This window comes from Necator americanus, chromosome III (genome assembly GCF_031761385.1).
Source record: "Necator americanus strain Aroian chromosome III, whole genome shotgun sequence".
In the NCBI taxonomy this organism is placed as follows: Eukaryota; Metazoa; Nematoda; class Chromadorea; order Rhabditida; family Ancylostomatidae; genus Necator; species Necator americanus.
The window spans coordinates 40,603,109-40,622,447 of NC_087373.1; the positions used below are offsets into that span (position 1 = coordinate 40,603,109).

At 37.0% G+C, this 19,339-nt stretch overlaps 1 protein-coding gene across 3 annotated transcripts in view; it reads right to left on the bottom strand.

Annotated features, from left to right (window-relative positions):
• RB195_012463 (uncharacterized protein) overlaps window positions 1-19,339 on the bottom strand; it is a gene marked incomplete at both ends in the record, with an annotated part of 59,785 nt that overhangs the window by 11,807 nt on the left and 28,639 nt on the right. The gene's annotated exons all lie outside the window — the stretch shown is intronic.

The following is a 19,339-nucleotide window of genomic DNA, read 5'->3' on the forward strand; positions in this document are numbered from 1 at the left end:
TCCTTCAAAGAGATCGTTACAAATGAATCCGAGGAAAAACATTGAGAAAGAAATGCTCAATGCTTCAGGTTAGAGGTCGTTTAGAAGAAATTTCCACTACTTTCAGTTTGTAAATCGAGTAATTTAGCATGAAGGATGAACTCAATAAAAATAATGAAAAAAAACGCGCAAAAATTTGGAGGAAAAATCGCAAATACGTAAGAAATATAAGGGATTTCAGGAGCATTGCAGTGTTTCAACGCGCTGGAATTCGGGCAAGTTGAGTATGTAAGTCTAAAACTACATATATTTTCTTCTAAAAAGTATAATAGGACGGTTGACATTAACGAAGTACGGTTAGACGGTTTAACATCCGTTAGCATACGTATGTTACTTTTAATCATACAAACAATATACAATTAATCAGAAAAGTGCCACCAATTCTTCATTTTCTGATGCAGCGAGCGCCAATCAAGCATACGTAGCGCCTTTTTTCCGACTATAAATGAAAAGAAGTGACGTGCGACCGATGTAATCGTATTATCCTTAACAAAAAAAACAACATCACTTCGATTATCCAGACGTACCGGAAATTGGAAGATGCTCTATGACATGATACATTAAATACATTAAAAATTACCTCTGTCTACGTCATCTGCATCTAATCTTTGGAATCATAGGAGGAACGGTGGTCGTTTTTAGCGCAGGAACAAAGCTTGGAAAGTATGTGCTGTGAAATTCCGCCTTATTTATGATAAAGGTACCATTAGATGAGAATGAATAGTGGATTATTTGGATCAGTAAATATTCGCGTGCCCCACGGTATTTTTTATTTGAATCCACCTAGCTCAAATGTTAGAGCATCATGAGTGAAACATATATTGATCCGTATGGATATAAACAAGTAAACCACTCATAGAAGAACTCATAGAAGTGCATGTAGTCAAATTTTCTAAAAGTAGGAGGAAAGAAAAAAGGAGAAATGAAGATAAGAATGAGGAACCAAACAAAAGAAAAGCAAAAAAAAATAGGAATTTCAAAATTTTGAGAATAAAAATGTGGTGTAGCCTCTACAAACTTTTAGAATGAGCATCCGATATAAAATCTCAAAAGTAAATTCTGTATATTATTCAGATGTCAGGTCTCATGCGCATTTTTTCGACAAAAACTCCCTACTGTATTTATTTACTTACCGTACCTCTACATTAAACACGGTGCCCAATTTTCTCCCTGTTTTCTGTTGAAATGGGCGGAAATCCGTAAATCAGAAGATTGAGATCTAAAAGGAAAAAGAAACGTTTCCGGAAATTTTATGGAAGAAATACGGTAAAAACGAGGGTACAGAATATACTGCTGTCGGTTACGCAAGTATAAAGTGGAGCACAAATTTTTCGAGCAAAACTTCAAAGGAGCCGACACTGCTCAGAAGCAGTTTTTTCGTCAAAGAAATGGTTTCCTGCAATTGGCTAGCTAAATAACTAAGGAAGTGTTGTGTCAGGAAGTACCGCCGATTTTAGGAGCTCTTAAGAGATGAAACCAGGAATTTTTAGGGTAGTAAAATTAGAAACCAACTGTAAAACAAAACCGTCCCTAAAGAAAGCGACTGAATCTCTGTTTTTACTGCACACAGCCAGGCGAAATCTCCAATAAATCCGTCCTTTTTTAGGAACTCTGGGAAAATTTCCCTAGACAAACGAAATCTGAATAAACAACTAAGCGATTGAGCCTAATCCGAGGGACGTGGGGTTCGTAGTGGAATGCCGCAGCCACCGTTGAACATCAATCATTCAGAATGAGGCAAATTCACTATTAATGCGTACAGAAAAACCCACGACCATGACAAGATGATGTAAAGGTGGAGAGATCGAGTGCAAGTCATCAATCATGTCCTCGGCGCTTTCCTGACAAGACCTACCACTTCCGTTTTTAGATATGCCGCTGACTTCGATTTCTATGCATGAAAGCTGATGCGTAGCATTCATAGCAGAGTGTGTTGGAAAAGGTGAAAGATGGGTGCAGAAAATTTGAAACTAAATTCTAGAATTCTCCAAGACCTTCCCGTTCCCGAGATTGGTGTACTCTAACATACCTTTTACAGGCAAATAGACATCATATTTCAAGAGTAGTGTAAAAAAAAGAAATTAACTACGTTAGGATCTCTAATCGGACAGCTAGAAAGAAGAGAGGTGTATTTCACGAGTATGGACGTGATAACACTCAATTCCTCACAATCTAGATAAGAAAGTACTGTGTGATCTATTCTCCCCAACGATGCAACTTATTACGGGCAATGGAACGAAGGCAACCCGCAATGCGTCCACACCTATGTTAGTGGGGAACTGCTGCTGCTTATTTGATATTTGAGTTATTATAGCTACGCTACGAACATTAAACGAGAAAGGAGTTGTACGAGTTCTGTGATAGGTAATAATAGGTTGCATCGTTGGGAGACCGGACCACCCAGCGCTGTTTCAGACGTTTTTTTTTCTCTGAATTACTGGGGTAATTGAGTGTTTTTTGTTTGTTTTCTTCCTAAGCGTATTCTTGGAGAGATCTCAACATCGTCAGATTCGTAGTGCGCTGCCTTCAGAAAAATATCAGAGACTATGGAAGTGAGGAGACAAGAACGAGAGAAACCGTGTAAAATTATGTATAAATGAAGAGAGAAAAGAGAAAAGGGGATAGAAATAGAACAGATACTGCATTGCAGTTATTGTAGTAATTTACATTGCAAGTTATTGTATTTAGTTCGAAGAGCTCCAAAAAGTCCCAATCCGTGAACATTTACCACAAGAAATGCTCATAAATAGTTACGGGAATGAGGATTTAAGTGAGGGCAGCATTAGGAATTCAAAATTCACTGAAGTTGTTTTGATAAGCTGTGGTCAACTATCCGGAAACGTTTTCACGCATAACTGGAACATGTCGTAGAAGCGGAGAGAATGATCTCCATTTTCAATCAGATCCGCTACCACACATTTTTTTTCATCTCAACATTTTTTAAGAGATCATCTGGAAGAATGAACACCAGTTTGCAAGCATTAATCCCTCGCAAACTATTGTGGATACGTAAACATACAAGAAAATGAGTTTTTTGGGTTCAACATAGATATAATGCATTTTTCCACCTATCAGGCTCTGCAATAACGTTCATGCCAAATTTCCAATGTGTACTGAATTTTGTGAGGTTCATCAAAATCCTGGAGATAAAATTCGTGATCCCAACATCTAAACGCCGCTTTTCTTCGATGAGGTAAGCCTCAAAAACTTCACTATGCGCTTGTCGCTTGCACGTGTCGTAATGCAATTTACGACGGAGTAATCTTCTGCCGACGAGCTCCTTATACGGATGGTCGGTAAGAAAGCGTGTAGATATGGAATTTGATGATGATGTTGTCCGTAACGGCACCAAAACACTTCAAAATTCGTTTGCGGAGGTAGGAATGTTTTGGACAACAAGATAGGCGATGATTGCTATAGACTTAGGTTATGTTGCGATAGTTCCGTCAAATAAGTACCAGGGTTTTTTTTTATTGTTTTGATTAAATAATCTGGTTTTTGGCGCCTCATTTCATATTTTTACACATTGTCCATTTGTATTTTCCTGTATATTTTCTTGTTTCTGCATAGGATTCTCTAGTTTCACATGCACATAAATTAGACGCTATAATCCGCGTAAACATATGGACGATATACGATCCAGAAACACTTATGAGCGCTTTGGTTATCTGGAACGAGGAGTATATGTCGAAAACTGAAATGAACTCAGGAAAAAGGAAAAAATCGATACTGAAACGCGTGAAATTTAAAAACGTAGTATTCTTTTCCGATCTACCAACACCTCGAAGAAGAATTTGACATACAAAAAAGAGTTTTCCGACGGTGTACCAAGGATTGTCGCTTCTAAATCGAAAGAAAAACGCAAAGATGAGGGACAGAAAAGAATGTGAGGAAATTATTATAATTTCGACATTTAAAATCATCGATTTATAGAGTTATTTTCGAACCATCTAATAATGTCCACTTTTTTGATTCTAAAAAATGATCTGGCTGAGTTTTGAAGAGTAGTTTTTATGCTTATAAAAAAAGGAAGGGTGCAGCTGTTTTGCAATCTGTTTTAAGAGGTTTCGACAAGAAATTGAACAAGGCTGGTTTCTCCTTTTAGACTTAGCATCGTCATTTTTTAATCTCAGAAGAGACATATTTATTAAAAGTATCTTTTTGCCAACGATAATTGAGTGGAAGACTTCCAAGATGTGGGCAAAAAAAGGAACAAAGCTCGAAACGCAGATCCACCCAGGGTCTCCCTTCCGTTCGCCCCGGGCGCTGACAAAATTGCACGTTCTGGGTTAACTTGGTCACCTAGGCTCTAGTAACTCCTGGTTCCATTATAGAGGTGAGGTCTTCAAAAAGGGATTTCGCGTGGAATTTCTAACCTTCCTTAGCTGGAGGACGACCTGAAAAAAAGTTCAAGCCTTCACCTAGCACAAAACTCGCGTAATAGGTAAACCTGTGGGCAAATACAGAGTTCGGGGTGTGGACTACGAATATGAGCGTGGTCTCGCTCATTTCCTTGTAATCGCTCTTGAAAAACAACGTGGGAACGACATTTGTTCGCACGAAGCACGTTAGAACGCGGCGCCTTTTGAATGCCCTGGCTCAATCAGCGACCTATTCACAGGTTTTATTTGAATATATTGCCGAAGGGATTTCATTTACTTATTTGACCGGTAGAACTGGTCCAATAAATAAATGGAATAAGCAAATAAATAGATATGATTATCTACGCTGAATCAAATCGGCTCATTGAAAGACTTCAAAACCAGGCTCCAAAAACTTTCTAGAAAGACTCCAAAATTAAGTGATATGGATCTGAGAGTGAATAAACAGAAAGTGTCACAATTCTAGAAAAATACATAGCCGAAAAGAAAACTTCTAACAAAGGCTCAAAAAACGTCCGAAATAAACTGTACGTCTTTGCCGGTACTGTCATGAAAGTGTAGGAGAGGAGGGCACATTGAGGTCACCGTTCGTAATGAATAGTCCCTGTTAGAAGTTTTTTAGGAGAAAAAGAGCGAAAAAAAAGAAAGAAAAAGAGAAATGTCGTCGTGAAAATTGGCAATTTCTTCGATGAAAGACTTAACAAAGTAAATTAGACTTTCTCTTTCTTCTCAGCTCGAGAGGGACGTCTCTTCAATGAGTTCTAATTAATTCCCCACAAAATATGCAAATGACATTGCTAACACTCGCTGCTGTCAAGAACATCTGACTTCAGAATAAGTTCAGGTTAAAAGACAATTTTTAGGACTGGGTTGCATCGTGAATTCCGATATTTTGCGGAAATGACTCTTTTTTCCACCTCTCTCTTCTCATTTTGTTCCCTTTGTTTCCGATTTTTTAATCTACCACCACACGAAACATCCTTAAGGATGAATTCACTGGAATAGATCTTTGTTCGACTAATGGGCTTCACTTACCATTTAAACGGTTCATTTAAAAGCTTTGGAATGGGTCCTCAAAAAGTGCCTACGATACTGATACACACATAAGATACTGTAGCCACGTGGTTCAGTTTTTAATTCTCTAAAAGACTGAGGACGTAGCCAAGTACCTCTCCTATTGAGGTAAACATCTTTTTCATGTGATGTGCACTCTATAATAACAATATCAAGAATTAGCTTATTCTGTGAGGGCAATGTGAGGCCGGACAATAACATTTACAGCATTGAATAAGCAACCTTTTTGATATCATCCGCGGTAAAACCCTGAATCCTCTTCCGAGAAAAAAACAGCATCCCTGTATCAAAGATTTCCGGTTGAAAAGTAGCGCACCTCTATATTTTTTTTGGAGAAATTGCAGTGAATTCAAACGAAACCGTTTGAGCATCTCAGAATCTCGTCCTGCTAAGAGACATGCGATTATAGATTCTAAACAACACTAGGGTTTTAGCAGCATTTTTTGAAATGAGGATAAAACCTTAAATCATGGTAGGGTGAGCGGAGAAAAAATTAAAATCTCCATCACTTAATCTCTCAAAATTTAGCATTCTAAGAACGATATCCGTAAAAGAACTGTTCTAAGTACAAAAAAGTGGAAATTGAGCGTGATCATGCTCATATCTTGAACTATGTACACACCTGTTGTATCCATTCATTGTCAGTTTTGTCAAAAGCTGCTTTTGAAATTTATTTTTTCCTATATTCATTATTTGTAATAGAATCCCTTTAGTTTTCTCCTTCGAAGAAAAAAAAACCAGCATCTTGTACGTAAGGTGGTGAATATGTTAACAGCTAAAATACTTAATAACAACTTGCCATGCTGACACAAATCCTGAATTAAAATACGGCGAACTTTGAAAAAAAATCTCGAAAACTGCATGGATTTTTAAAGAGCTGCGCGAAAATGTCAATTATCTGCTTTCAAGCGGTTCCTGTATTCTCAAGTTCTTCTCATAGTCGAAGATGAGTGAACACAAACCTTCACTTTAAAGTGGAAGCACTTTCCCCAAAGGGCTATGCGGCAAACGAGACATTCCGTGTTTTTGCCCTCATGCGAAAAAAAAAATCCTCTCAATTTCTGTTCTTATTTTAAACTAATGAAATACTAGAAGATAGATCCTAAAGAAAAAACCCAATCTTTTAAGTATGCAGCAAAAAGTAGGCTGTTTTTAGAGAAATACTTCAGGTAAACTCATAAATTGGTAGGTTTTATCTGAAGATGGAAAAAGAGGAGGAAACAAAAGTTTTCTTTGAATTATCACCCTCTATAATACCCGTGGGAGACAAAGAAGCTAAAGAGAATATAAGTTAATCTTAAAAAAAAACAGATAAACCTTCAATTCGTCAGAAAAAAAGCAAATTATCCGTTAGATTCAGCAACGAGGTAAATTTCATAGACTGATAAAGTAATTATATTAGGGCGAGTTTGAATTCTCAGCCTTCTCGTTCCGAGAATGGCTGGAAAACCTCTACTGTTCTTGAATCTTCCCTTAAATGGAAACGGAACGAAAAAAAAGATCGTGTCGAATTTCGGTTGGGAAATTTTCCGGAAGAAATCTTAGATCTAGACGAGTAAAGAAGGCAATACAGTGGTGTTTCAGGCGGGTTTCGGTTATGGCTCCGCATAGAACTGCAGCGAACGTAACAAAATATAGATACGTAGAAACTAGAGGAGCGCGTAAATCACGACGACCGTCCGGGAAAAAGAACCGGACTTCCCGAACCCGTGCCAGTATCCCAGTAATCCAAAATCTCTCCAATTTAGCAAGGATTCGAGTACCATTTTCTCATTAGTCTTCTAGTGCCGCTAAGAATACAAATGACGTGAGGAATAGATGCTGCTACGGAAGCGAAGATGGGTAGAATTACGAGCCCATCAAGAGATCAGTGGGTGCTAGAAACGCGGAGCGGAAAAGCAGAGAAGCGAGGATTTATAACACATTCCAACCTTTAAAAAAAGTGAAAACATTAAGAAATATGCAGCAAAATTCGCAGGCGAGCGGATCCAGAAAAAAGTGAATACAATTGGACCGTGATCTCAGATATCGTGCATGCGTTATAGCGGTGGAATGAAACAAAGCTGGTTTCCAAGCAATGACTGTTTATTCGTTTATAAATAATTTTTATATAATTTTAATCTAACCACATTAAAATTCTCAGCGTCTTGGTATTTAAAAAGCTATGTGAACGAGAAAAGTAGAGTTTAAACTAATACGAAAATTGGTACAACGTAGAATTGCACTCTTTCACTCTTTATGAGTTATGAGGCAGTTACGCTTTCACATTTGATAAGAATTTATAGAAAAACTGGCCCCACCCGTCCTGTAGTCAAATATTTTATGTTTACTCGGTTAAAAAGTGAATGACCGACAAAAACGCTAGTAAGATGGCGGCAAAAGTATTTGGGACCGTGGGACCGCGATTCGTTCAAGCTACACACTAACTGAACAGAATTCCGCTATGTTTTCTTTGAACAACGAAAAACAAACGTGAATTATTCCGTACATAATCCGAACGTGAAGTAAACAACAGCGAACGGCAATTGCAAACAAGTTATCTGAAGTACATGAAGAAAGTCAAAAAAAATATAATGGGGAACAAAACAATGTCGAAACAACAGTTGGAAATGTAAAATAAAAGCGCATCCATGCGTTTCACGAATATTCTGGAAAGGAGATATTTATGAAGGTAAGATCAACGATCGTAAAAAATCATATTTTCATATAATTTTTTGTCCATTCTTAGCACTAGACATCCAATTTACTTCTGTTTTGCTTTTTTCAATCTCTGAAATTCAATGAATGAATTATTTCAGTCAAAAGAAAAACATTTCCGTTATTCATTGAAAGTAATCGTTGTTAGAAATCAGAGGTTTGTGCAACTTTGTGCAACCCTTTTAAAATAAAAAAAAACATAAAAATTCAAAAATGGAATGTTCTTAACCTGTCTAGCAAAATCTTCGTTTGAGGAGAGCTCTTTTTTTCGTAAAAAAATAATAAAAGAAGTCATTTAATGTTCATTCCATGTCCATATGACTTGAGATGAAATAGAAAAAGAGAACAGAAAAACAAGCCCTTGAAGAAAGTAATAAAATAGACATAAAATGACTTCTTTTATTATTTCTTTACGAAAAAAAAACTCTCCTCAAACACTCATAATATGTACATTCGGAAAATAAATCCAGCATATCATGTTTTAAAAAAAATGTTTTAAAAAAGAAACTGTGGATTTGAGCCAAGAAATGGTACCATGTGGAAAAACGAATATCTCTCTATCTCTGTAGAAGTGCGCACAAATCATAAACATCAGGTATGGGATGTATTTCTCACCGGGAAAAGAAAACAACTATCCAGAAATTACGTACATCGATGGGAACTGCCGTAATTGCCATTTTAAATATATAGTAGGCTTAATAAATATGTATGATAAATACGAAACATGCAAAAGTATCAGGTTTTTTTCTTTCTTCAAAAATGGAAATCTCTGCTGCGGAAGGAATATCAGGGGCGTATATTTAGACTAAAGAAAAATGGTACAAAGTCGTAGACAACGTGACAAAACAAAAAAAAAGAAGAAAAGGTCGTAGCGTTTTCTTTTTCTGGCGGGAGAGGATAAGTGGATGTGAAAAAAGTGCTCGAATAGCTGACTTCTCCTCATTTTTCTTTCTCGGCCTCCCTCCTCATTTTTCGCTCATAAAAAGTGAAGGGTAGAGTGCACGACATTTTATCATCTAACCAGTGTTTCTATTTCTCAAGGCTAGACTGGTGCCTTATTAAACCTAAGCGAAATGAAAAGATTGATTGGTTTCAGTGCGGTTTCGAACCATTGATCATGTACTAGTTGCAGCTGATCTTCTGCCGACTGCGCTACACCCGACCCTCTGGGGAAAAGCATAAACGATCTATTATTATGGGGCCCTTTTTTTTTAGTTTCCGCTTTCTAATCCGTGTTTACCTTACTCATTTGTTTAAATACATCCGTAACGTTATAGCAGCAAGAAAACAAAAGCAAGAAAAGGCAGAACCTACTGCAACTTGCGCTTTGTAAAACAATTATGGCTTTTTTTTCAAATTCTGTATCTTTCAATAATCTGCATAGTTCCATATCTTTCTATAGTTCTATATATTTGTTTATTCGCAACGGATATTTGAAGAATAGGTAGCAATAAGCTTACCACAGATTCAAATATGGCTACAATACATTTTTCAATAATAAAATATTGAATAATTTTCGAAAAAAACTCTCTAATTTTTCTTAACAACCTATGTTACTTAACAATCACAAACTTCTCACGGAAAGCTTAAAGTAATGTTTAGATTTTCCTCAGGACAAGTGCATTAAAAAACTATAGGAAAATGTTTTGATTACATTATAAAACCTCAAAAGTTCTTTTCAAGAAAAAGCTACTTCGGGAAAAAATCTTCTGGAAAACTACAACTGCATTCAAAACATGATCGTCATTGTTTAAGAGAGTAGAGGAAAGTAGCAGAGGAATGGTTTTCCACCAACACAACATACTAAAAAATACCACAAGTAGAACTAATGCGAAAACATGGAAAAGAAGCCTAAAATCTGGTTATATTTGTCCCTTGAGGTTTTTGTGGGAATCAGTCATGCGGGAGATCCTGATAGCGCATCATTCAAAAAAGCAGCAGCACTTCAGTTTTCCATCTTTTTTTTTGTTTGAAAATTTAAGTGAGACAATGGTGCTAGAGGAGAAAATGTAAGACGCCAGCAAAAATAATTGGTGAAGAGATTTAGAAACGGTTTCTTTAATAACATTCGAAAATTGGGATAAAGATTTAAAAATGACAAAAAATGGGGATACCAAACTAGGAAACAAATCAAAAACAAGTTCAAAAATTATTAAAATTATATTATTATTATTATTACAAGATTTTATTAATTATTATTATTTATTATTTTATTGAAAGGCAAAAGGAGCCAAAGCAGCGTTTTTTTTTTTAAGATATCTACATTTTAAGAGTTTTTATTAGCCTGTTTTGAGAAGAAAGTCCGTATTTGCGACCGTGGCAAGATTTATGATAGAATAAAGTTACTTTATGAGCTAGCTGCGTATTTTCAAGGAAACAAAATTCGATAAACAGTGTCGATATAGAAATAAATAAATATATCCGCTGCGGATATACAAAGAAGTGCTTCTTCAGGCAAAATTCGTCAAAGAATCCTGACGAAACACTGACGTGCGATGGAAGCCAGATTTCGTAGCCGGAGCAGATGACATGCTCTTTTTATAACCAACAATAACAGTCGCAAGCATTCCATGTGATATTTACATTGCTCTACCATAAGAATCCCGAAAAAAGAAACAAAATCCTGGACGAATTCCGATGGAGTAACAGCACTTCGCTGATACTCCAGGCGGACAATTAGGTGATATCAAAGTGATAGGACCACAATTTCGTTTACTTGATGCGAAGGGAATTCATTTGGTTGGATTTTCTAACTTCAGAAGCCCAGACACGTGTATGCAAATACCTCCTTTTTGCCTCTGACGCCTGTAATTACACCAGAGGGCCTTCTATTAACCTCAACCAGAACAGAAACAACTGGAATTTTTCTTGGGATCCAATCAGTGAGGTGACATCTTTATTTAGATAGCGTCACCAGCCTGCTACACATTTTAATTCTTTGGCACTGTGAATGACTGCTTTCTAAAACTGCCACCACAAAAATATCAGCAAGTTCCTCATCAGAGTTAATTTTCTTCTTTGTGACCACTTCAAAATGGTGTCTACAAGAAGCCATCAGTTTGATTTGTGAACATCCTCCACGCCATCTTATAGTTGCAGCTGGAGGCAGTGTATGGAAATCTGAGTAACCGTTGATTTGCATAAAATTATATTTTAAGCCAGTCAGAACAGCTCCAAATCAGCAAAAAGAGCCATCGTCCAATCTTAAGTCATTTCAAGACTTCTCCTAGTCTTCGTCGTAAAAACCAACTGGATCGCAAAGGGTACCATTAAAGGTGCTTTAGATGGCTCTGGTGTGCTACCCGAACTGCTCCAGCCATTTCCTACAGAGTTCCTCTAATCAGTTTCAGGAAAGTACCCACAACTTTCAGTTAGGCGGTAGCGTTTACGAGCGATTGGATCAAATCCAAAGCATCTATGGATAGCCACCACTGGAAATCTGACCAACGCTCGTTTTGTAGGGCATCAACGTCTTCCGAGTGCAACGACTACCTCTTCAGTGAACCATGTTGTCTATTATTTCGCCGATTATTCCTTTCGAATGCGACCTTATCGTTAAAAACTTTAGCATACCGGCTTCAGAATTCGGAATACGGGTTCGGCCCAAATAACTGGGCGGGAGAAGCTTCCAGAGGTTTTCTGGAACGCAGAGTATGGTTACTCCTCTTCTTCCTCTTGTTATGCGGAGAAATTGTTGTCATTTCAGCATCACACGGATCAGCTAAGAGTGAAAAAAGCAAATTTCACTTGAAGTGCCGTTGAGTAGGATTTTATATATCTGAAATAAATTCTATGTATTTTACCTTATTAAAACATTTAACACTTTAATATTTACTCTGTTTACTATTTTGTGTATTTTGTATTTTTGCATCCATTATGTAGTACGAAATTTGAAAGGGAGAAAATTAAATCAGTCCAAAAAGAAATATGTAGGAGAGAACAGGATCTCTCTCTCTCTCTGAAACATCCAAACCTTCTCTTCCTCTTCTCTTTGGTATTTTTTAGTTTTTTTTTCAATTTTTATCCTTTATTTATTTATTTTTTACTTATTTTTAAAAAGCTTTTTTACCCTTTACTGATGGATGAGATTGGAGATTTCTTTGCTCCTCTTTGCCCCTGAACTCAAGTGGCTGTCAATTCAAAAAAAAAAAAGACTATAGTGGAATTATGGAACGACTGTGTGACTGTCCACAGCTGATTTTCAGCACCTGCAAGTTCAGGGATTTTTCTTCTTTCCCCTGTGGGATTTTGTTAAAGCTAGATACTAGGATCTCATAAAAATTTCTTTTTTTTATGATAAAAAAAACATATCGAGGACGATTGTTTTCTTTTCTTACAGAAACTTTTTTGCAACACTTTCGAAAGTCCTCCGATAACAGGCTAAATCAGAGACTCTCCAAACGATAGCCGATGTGCCAAAGCAAGAAAAAAACTGGCTCTAAAAAATCTTCAAAAAAAATCTTCTTTGAAAAAATAAGTAGTACAGAGAAAATTTGCAAGAAATTTAAATTCCAGAAATCGTTGTCAAAGAAAGACTAAAATAGAAATGCTAAGAGAATGAAAAAGGGGAAAGACAAAAAACATGAATGAATCAATTAACGGAAGGATGACAGACAAACGAATGGATGATGAACATGGAATGAGAATGAAAGAATGAGTCCGAGAAGCAAAAAGGTTTGCGAGACGATTATTCCTTCAATTCTTTCTTTAATTATTTTTTCATCACAAGAGCTTCACTTCATACAACTATTTTTCACATTTCGCTCACAAAATTCTTTTTCTCGATATTTTTATCCGACGAAAAAAAAAACTTTTGAATTGAAATACAGAAACCGTTCTTCTCCAAAAAAAAAAGAGTTGATTCGAACTGCTCTTGAAAGCAGTGTATCTCGGTTTTGACGTTTCCGGAACCCACTGGGAAATGATAGAGTACGGATGGTGTATGCGGAACTCAGCGTGTTTCCGCTCATCTTTCCCTAATCGTTGTAAAAAAAAAACGGTGTAGGAACCGATTGAACTCCAACGAGATACGTTAGAACGCACTTCTATGTACACGTTCCGGTTCTCTGAGCAGCGTGTTCATTTGTCTCACTTGAATAAGCCGGAAAGAAGACAGCATTGATTTTCGACAGCTGGCACTTGGATGCGGCGCGTGCACTGGAGCGACGCGTCGCAACTGAAATCTTCGTGAAAAACAACGTCTTCAACGTCGTTTTTTTTTTGGCAATCTACCATATAAATCCTATGTTTTCGCTGGGAGGGCTCCGTACCTCGTCAAAATCGTGATCCGCAACCTCCAAATTACATGTTTACAATTAAAATTAATGCACAAAGTGTTTGATTGTTGCTGGCGAGAAGAAGAAAAACAAATTAAATAACTTTTTCGGCAAAAATAACGAGTGGGTGGTGCATGCAGGTGCAAGAAAGATCGGAATTTGGATTTTAATAAAACTTTGAGGGGAAACGAACGAATTTGTCGTTTATAGGTGTGATAATTTTCATACTAAAGAAAAACCGAGGTCATGCTGGAGTGTGCATGTGTGTATGTGATGGCGGACGTAATGGTTGCCGTTTTCCATAGCCCTCCAGGGAATGCATAAGCTATCAGGGTGCATTACAACCGCGAACAACCACGCGACTAACGACTTTTTCATGTTCGGGTAGCGAAGAAGGTTTGCTACTGGTTTGACTTGGTTCAACTGAAGAAAATCAAGGAAACAAGGGCTGGTTAAAGTTGAATAAAATCCATTAGTCTCTTAAAATCAAAAAAAAAGGAGTAATTATAACAAAATAAGGAATGACTATAACAATAAGCGTGGGCATGACGCAGTCGCTAAGAGGTTCGGCTGCGATTGAGCGTTTGACAAAAGTTTGAAACCGCTCTAGAGCCAACCAAGCATTTTATATTTTGATTATAACAACGAAATGTTATTTGGAGATTTGTGAAAAATTCTCAAGGACGTTATTCCTAATAAAAAAAAAGAAAACCACTACTACACCAAAACTATGATCACATAGTAAGGGTAACTTTCCCCCCCCCCCCCTTACCCCCAGCAAACTATTTTTCAAATCCTGAAATATGACGGACCGAATTCTCAATGGCCTATTTTTTGGACTTTTTGTGGACAGAATGAAAGTAATCTTCGAAGAAAGCTGTCAAAAAGCAGCCTTCACGTTGTTGAAGCTTATTGAACGGAATTGCAAGCCATGATGCAAACGGCATCCTCGGGAAGAGCTGACGAATGAAAACAGGTAGAATCCAAGAAAATAAAAAAAAGAATTTTGACTTCATACAATCCTACATAAATTCCACTCTTCTAATTTTTTGTTATTTTGCAGGTTTCACGCAAAAAAAACTAAAAATTTGAGAGTTTAAGTTAGGAATTTCAAATGTAAGATATCTTAGTAGAAATTTCATTTTATGCAAGAAAAAGTAGCAGAAAGGGAGAAAGTTGATGTGCTGATGGTGAGGATTGGAGAACCTAGGAAAAGAGATTTTAGTTTATGAATCCAAATAATGCAAACACAAACTGATCCGTCAACTTTTTACGACGGTTTGGCCTTTCTGAGGAAGTCCGAGGAAAAATTTGAGTAAACGGTGCATTATAAAAGGACAGATGTTCTCGAGTTGGTCTCAAATTCCCCAAGCAATCACCGAAAAATCTCCATAGCGCAACATTTTCGAATTGTTTCGGCTGTTCAGTCAAGCTGTGTATAATCAACTCAAATACTTTGCTTTCCATACTGATGGCACTTGACTGAGAACGAAATGAACTGCAATTTAACTGCTTCAATAATATATAGAAGACACAAATTATTCAGGAAAAAAATGTGGTAAAGTGTAGCCAACGGAACTGTCGCTGTGCTCGCAAATCCACTATTTTCTCTGCGAAAAAACAGATTTATAAACACCCTAGGCTGGGTGTGGGAGGAGCGAACGCTCAACGATCTGATCAGAACCACAAAACGCAAAAACAATTTTAAAAAAAAATCAGAGAAAACACAATGCGTTATTTTATTCGCCCCAACAAGCAAAACTTTGATGCCTAGCTGAGTTATAAATCCTAAAAACAGAGTGGATTTGGACTATTTCCGATTAGGCACACCAGCTTTTACTGCTACCGTAACCGCGCCGTAAAACTGCTTATAAGCTGCAACACTGATCGTTTTTAAGAGCCCACAGATCGTTGAAATGCGTTGGAAAGATGATTTTGTGGACCAGTGAACACAATAAAACTAGGAATAGCTCAAAATCGCATGTTTTGTTCGAATGTACCGCTTAGTAATATTTACAGTAAGCGAAATACGTCTTCCTTATTTCAATCTTATAAAGAAACAATGAAATTTGAGCGATCCATCAATGACTCTTTATTTCCTGGACATGAGGAGGAATGAAAAGAGAGTAACTAGCAGATATGCTCAAAATAGAAAAAATAATTGTTCGGTTGCATAGTAATTGTTATCTAAACTATATTTACAGTTGAAATCCTTGCGTAAACGAACTTTGTGCACAGTACCAGCAATTTTGGAGAGCTCATTCGATCCAGTTTACAGAAATTTTGGTTGCTGTCGTTAAAATCCCTGTAGCGCATTCTGTTTACTTATTTTATCTCCGCTCCAATTAATTTAATTACTTATTTTATTATTTACTGCAATTTATTTCAACTACAAAGAAATTTTCCCTAACACACACAATTTGGAGGTCTTTTTTCAAGCAGAAACAAATAAAAAGCCCGCGTTTCTCACAAAGTAACACTTTTCGGCCCTTATTTCTACTCTTTGGGAAATATTCTTACAAAAGCTCCTTGGATTTCATTACACACATTACAACACTCTCCGATGAACTCTATTATCTATCAATCAATGACAGAGATGATTATCAATCTCCTTGATTTTCGGCGCTTGGTATAGTACTACAGTACCAATAAAATAAAAAGGCAACAAAAGCTTGTAGAGTTTTTAACAAAATAAAAAGAAAGAAAAACTGAAAGTGAGCAGCATCGTATACATCTAAATTCACAAAAAAAATATACGCGACAAAATGGATTCTATGTACAAGTGATTTTTTCCTCGTGAGTTTCAGGAAATCATTTCTAAAACGAATAGAAAGGGATGTATGTAACAGCGGTAACACTATCGCGATGTGAAAATTTGCTTCACTCTCATGCATGCACCAAAAATTCGCTGAATAACACGCTTCAACGCTTTCTGCGCCGAGAAAAACAGAATTTTTGACATTTCCCCTCCTAGCTACCGAGCTGTTTCCCAAGTGAAACTTAAGAGGAACGAAAAACTCGCATAGAATCGGTAATAAATAATTTAAAGAGTACACAAGCGAAATATGGGTGTTTGAAAAGATCCTAACAATAATTTTCTATCTTTTATTTTGAAAAAAAAAACACAACAATGAAAATTTAAATTACCGAGAGCATTCCAAATCCAAATATCCAAGCAAGCCCTGGTTTTTCTCTGCATTTGCCTAGGACGTGTCTTTTATTTTAAGAACTATGAAGATGAGAAATGAAACGTTCTCCAACTGCGAAGCGACCACCATAAGGAAAAAAATTGCGGCACATCTCGTTCTTCCTCTAATCGCTCACATTTCAAATCATTCTCACATTTGTTCGATGGTCATTAATCGTTATTTCTCTCTATTATCATTTATTTATTAATAATTTATTCATTGCCATCCATATCAAAGAGCTCTACCCGAAAAATATCTCATAATCAATATCATATTTCCTTGCAAGCTGCTCCTTCCGTGTCTCATACAAGAAATCAGTCTTTCACTGATACACTGTACTCTTCCAGATTTCGTGGATTAAAAATGGTGAAAGGTTCAACTTCTTTGGAAGACATTTGGAAAACTTTGTAGTTCTTGCGCAATTCTCCTACAAGTACACTTTGCCCAAATTCAGGAATTTTTCGTGGTCCGTAGCTGAGCTATGGACTCTATCCGTTGACTGTACCTAAACCTCAATCCCCTAACCAAAGAACTATCACGAAGTTGTGCACCTCCTCTTTTCTGTAAATGCGAAGAAAAGCAATCCTGAATAGAATAGCTGATGATAGATAGGAATATTTAACACTGAGGAATTTATTGAAAATACCAAAGTGATTATAGATAGAGCTTTTGTAGCACCAGAAATCTGTTTTTATAGGCGAGATTCTGGGAGAAAAGGTAGTAAAAACAGGAGCGCTCAAAAACTTAAACCGACAATAAAAAAAGTCGGTATTAAATGAGTTGCCTGGATGTAGACCAGAGATCCGCAAAAATTCAATTAAAGTCTTGGCTTGCCACTACGAAAAGTCAACTTTCAGTCAACAATTATATTAGGTGAAGTGGAAAGTTCTGGGTGTTTTTCGATTTATTTCGACGATTAAATTAACATAGTTGAGTCTAAGAGATTTTGATCAAATATGCGCCGCTAAGTTCGACAATGTTTGTCCAATCTGATGGAAATTTCATAACTCTGCAATCGAGGAAGTTCTCGTCCTCATTGGCAAGAAACTTGACCACCTCATCTTCGCAAACCTCTCTTGAGGCCAATTTTGTACCAAAATGTTGCAAATGCTCGAAAAGGTGATGGTCGCTTGGCGCCAGGAACGGACTATATGGCGGGTGCAGTAGAACCACCCCCGTCGAATCTCTCGCCCGCTGAAGCGTCGTTGAAGATTTGTGCTTCCTGGCGTTATCTTGATGGAACCGAACATCTTTCCTATTGGCTCTTAATTCTGGCCGCTTCTGGTCGATCGTCTGCTTCAATCTGATCAGTTGTTTGCAGTGGAAGTCCAAATTGGCTGTATAGTTTGATAGCAGGAGCTCGTAGTGGATGATTCCCCGATTCCCTTTGAAATCGCTGTGCAGTATGACTCGATCCGATGTTTACATCGTCAGATGTGGTTCGCTAAAGACGTCCAGAGAAAACGCTCAGAACTTTTTACTTCACCAAATATACTGTGTAACTGTAACTAACACTGTAACTTGCACAGTTATATGGCAGAAGTTCCGGCTAGAGCCGAAAACGTAAGGTGAGGCAAGTTAGACGCGTAGTTTGGTGTACTGTTTAGTGAGAAAATTTAGAATTCGCATGTTTTCTTACAAATATTTCACTCAACAAGGGCGCGCATAGCGCAGTCGGCAAGAGGTTCCGCCGTGTATGCACGAGCAATCGATGGTTTGAAACCGAAACCGTCCCGTTGCCAAGCAAGCCTTTCGTCCTTCCGGGATCGATAAATTGGTTCCACCAGACCTGTCTAGGAGGATAAAAACACTAACTTCACACATGTTGTTACTTAACTGTAAGTGAAGCAATCAGGATGGAATTTATTTAATTAAAATTTAGACAACTAAATTTTAAAGAATATATTATCTAATTTTAAATTTAAATAAATCTCTGCAAAGATGAGATGTTACTAGACTTTTGAATTTGAAAAATTTCGCTGAAAGGTAGATGTGGGACAGTTTTAAGTTCTCTCACCCTGGTTAAACTCAGCTATTCCTCAGATAGATATAGAAATATAATATAATAATCTCTAATAATATAATATACAAATATATCTATTTTTCAGAGAAAGATGGATATAGAAATATAAAACAAGAGAACTGTTTTCTTTTTTCAGCCGAACAAAAGGAAAAGTTTTCTTCAAAAAAAAACCTCACCGAAATGATTTTTTAGGAGCTTTCCATATTTTTTAAAAAAGTTCGCCATTTCCGCAATGCACGATGATAACGTAACTAACATTAATAATAATCAATTATTAATTAATTAATGGTTAATGACCATTAATTGTGAGTACAACACGAATTATTAACAGAAACGTCACACAAGCATGGAGAATTAGTTCCATAGTACTTTCTTCTTTACTTGCTGCAAAATTACCGTACTCAAAGAAAAACCAGTTAGGAAAATCGCCTGGAAAAGGCTGAACTCGTGGCGTAAATGACGCCTAAAAATGCCGTTCGAGGTTTCTTGGCGCTGGTTACATGCATAGATTTGACATTATCATAAAATGTCATTCACGAATGGAAGTTAATGAGAAACAAATCGGAACGCAGAGCGACGGAGACGACGTGATCTCTGCGTCCCTGTCAAATGACTAACGCAGGTGGATACAAATCTTATGGAATCGCTTGATAGTTGAGG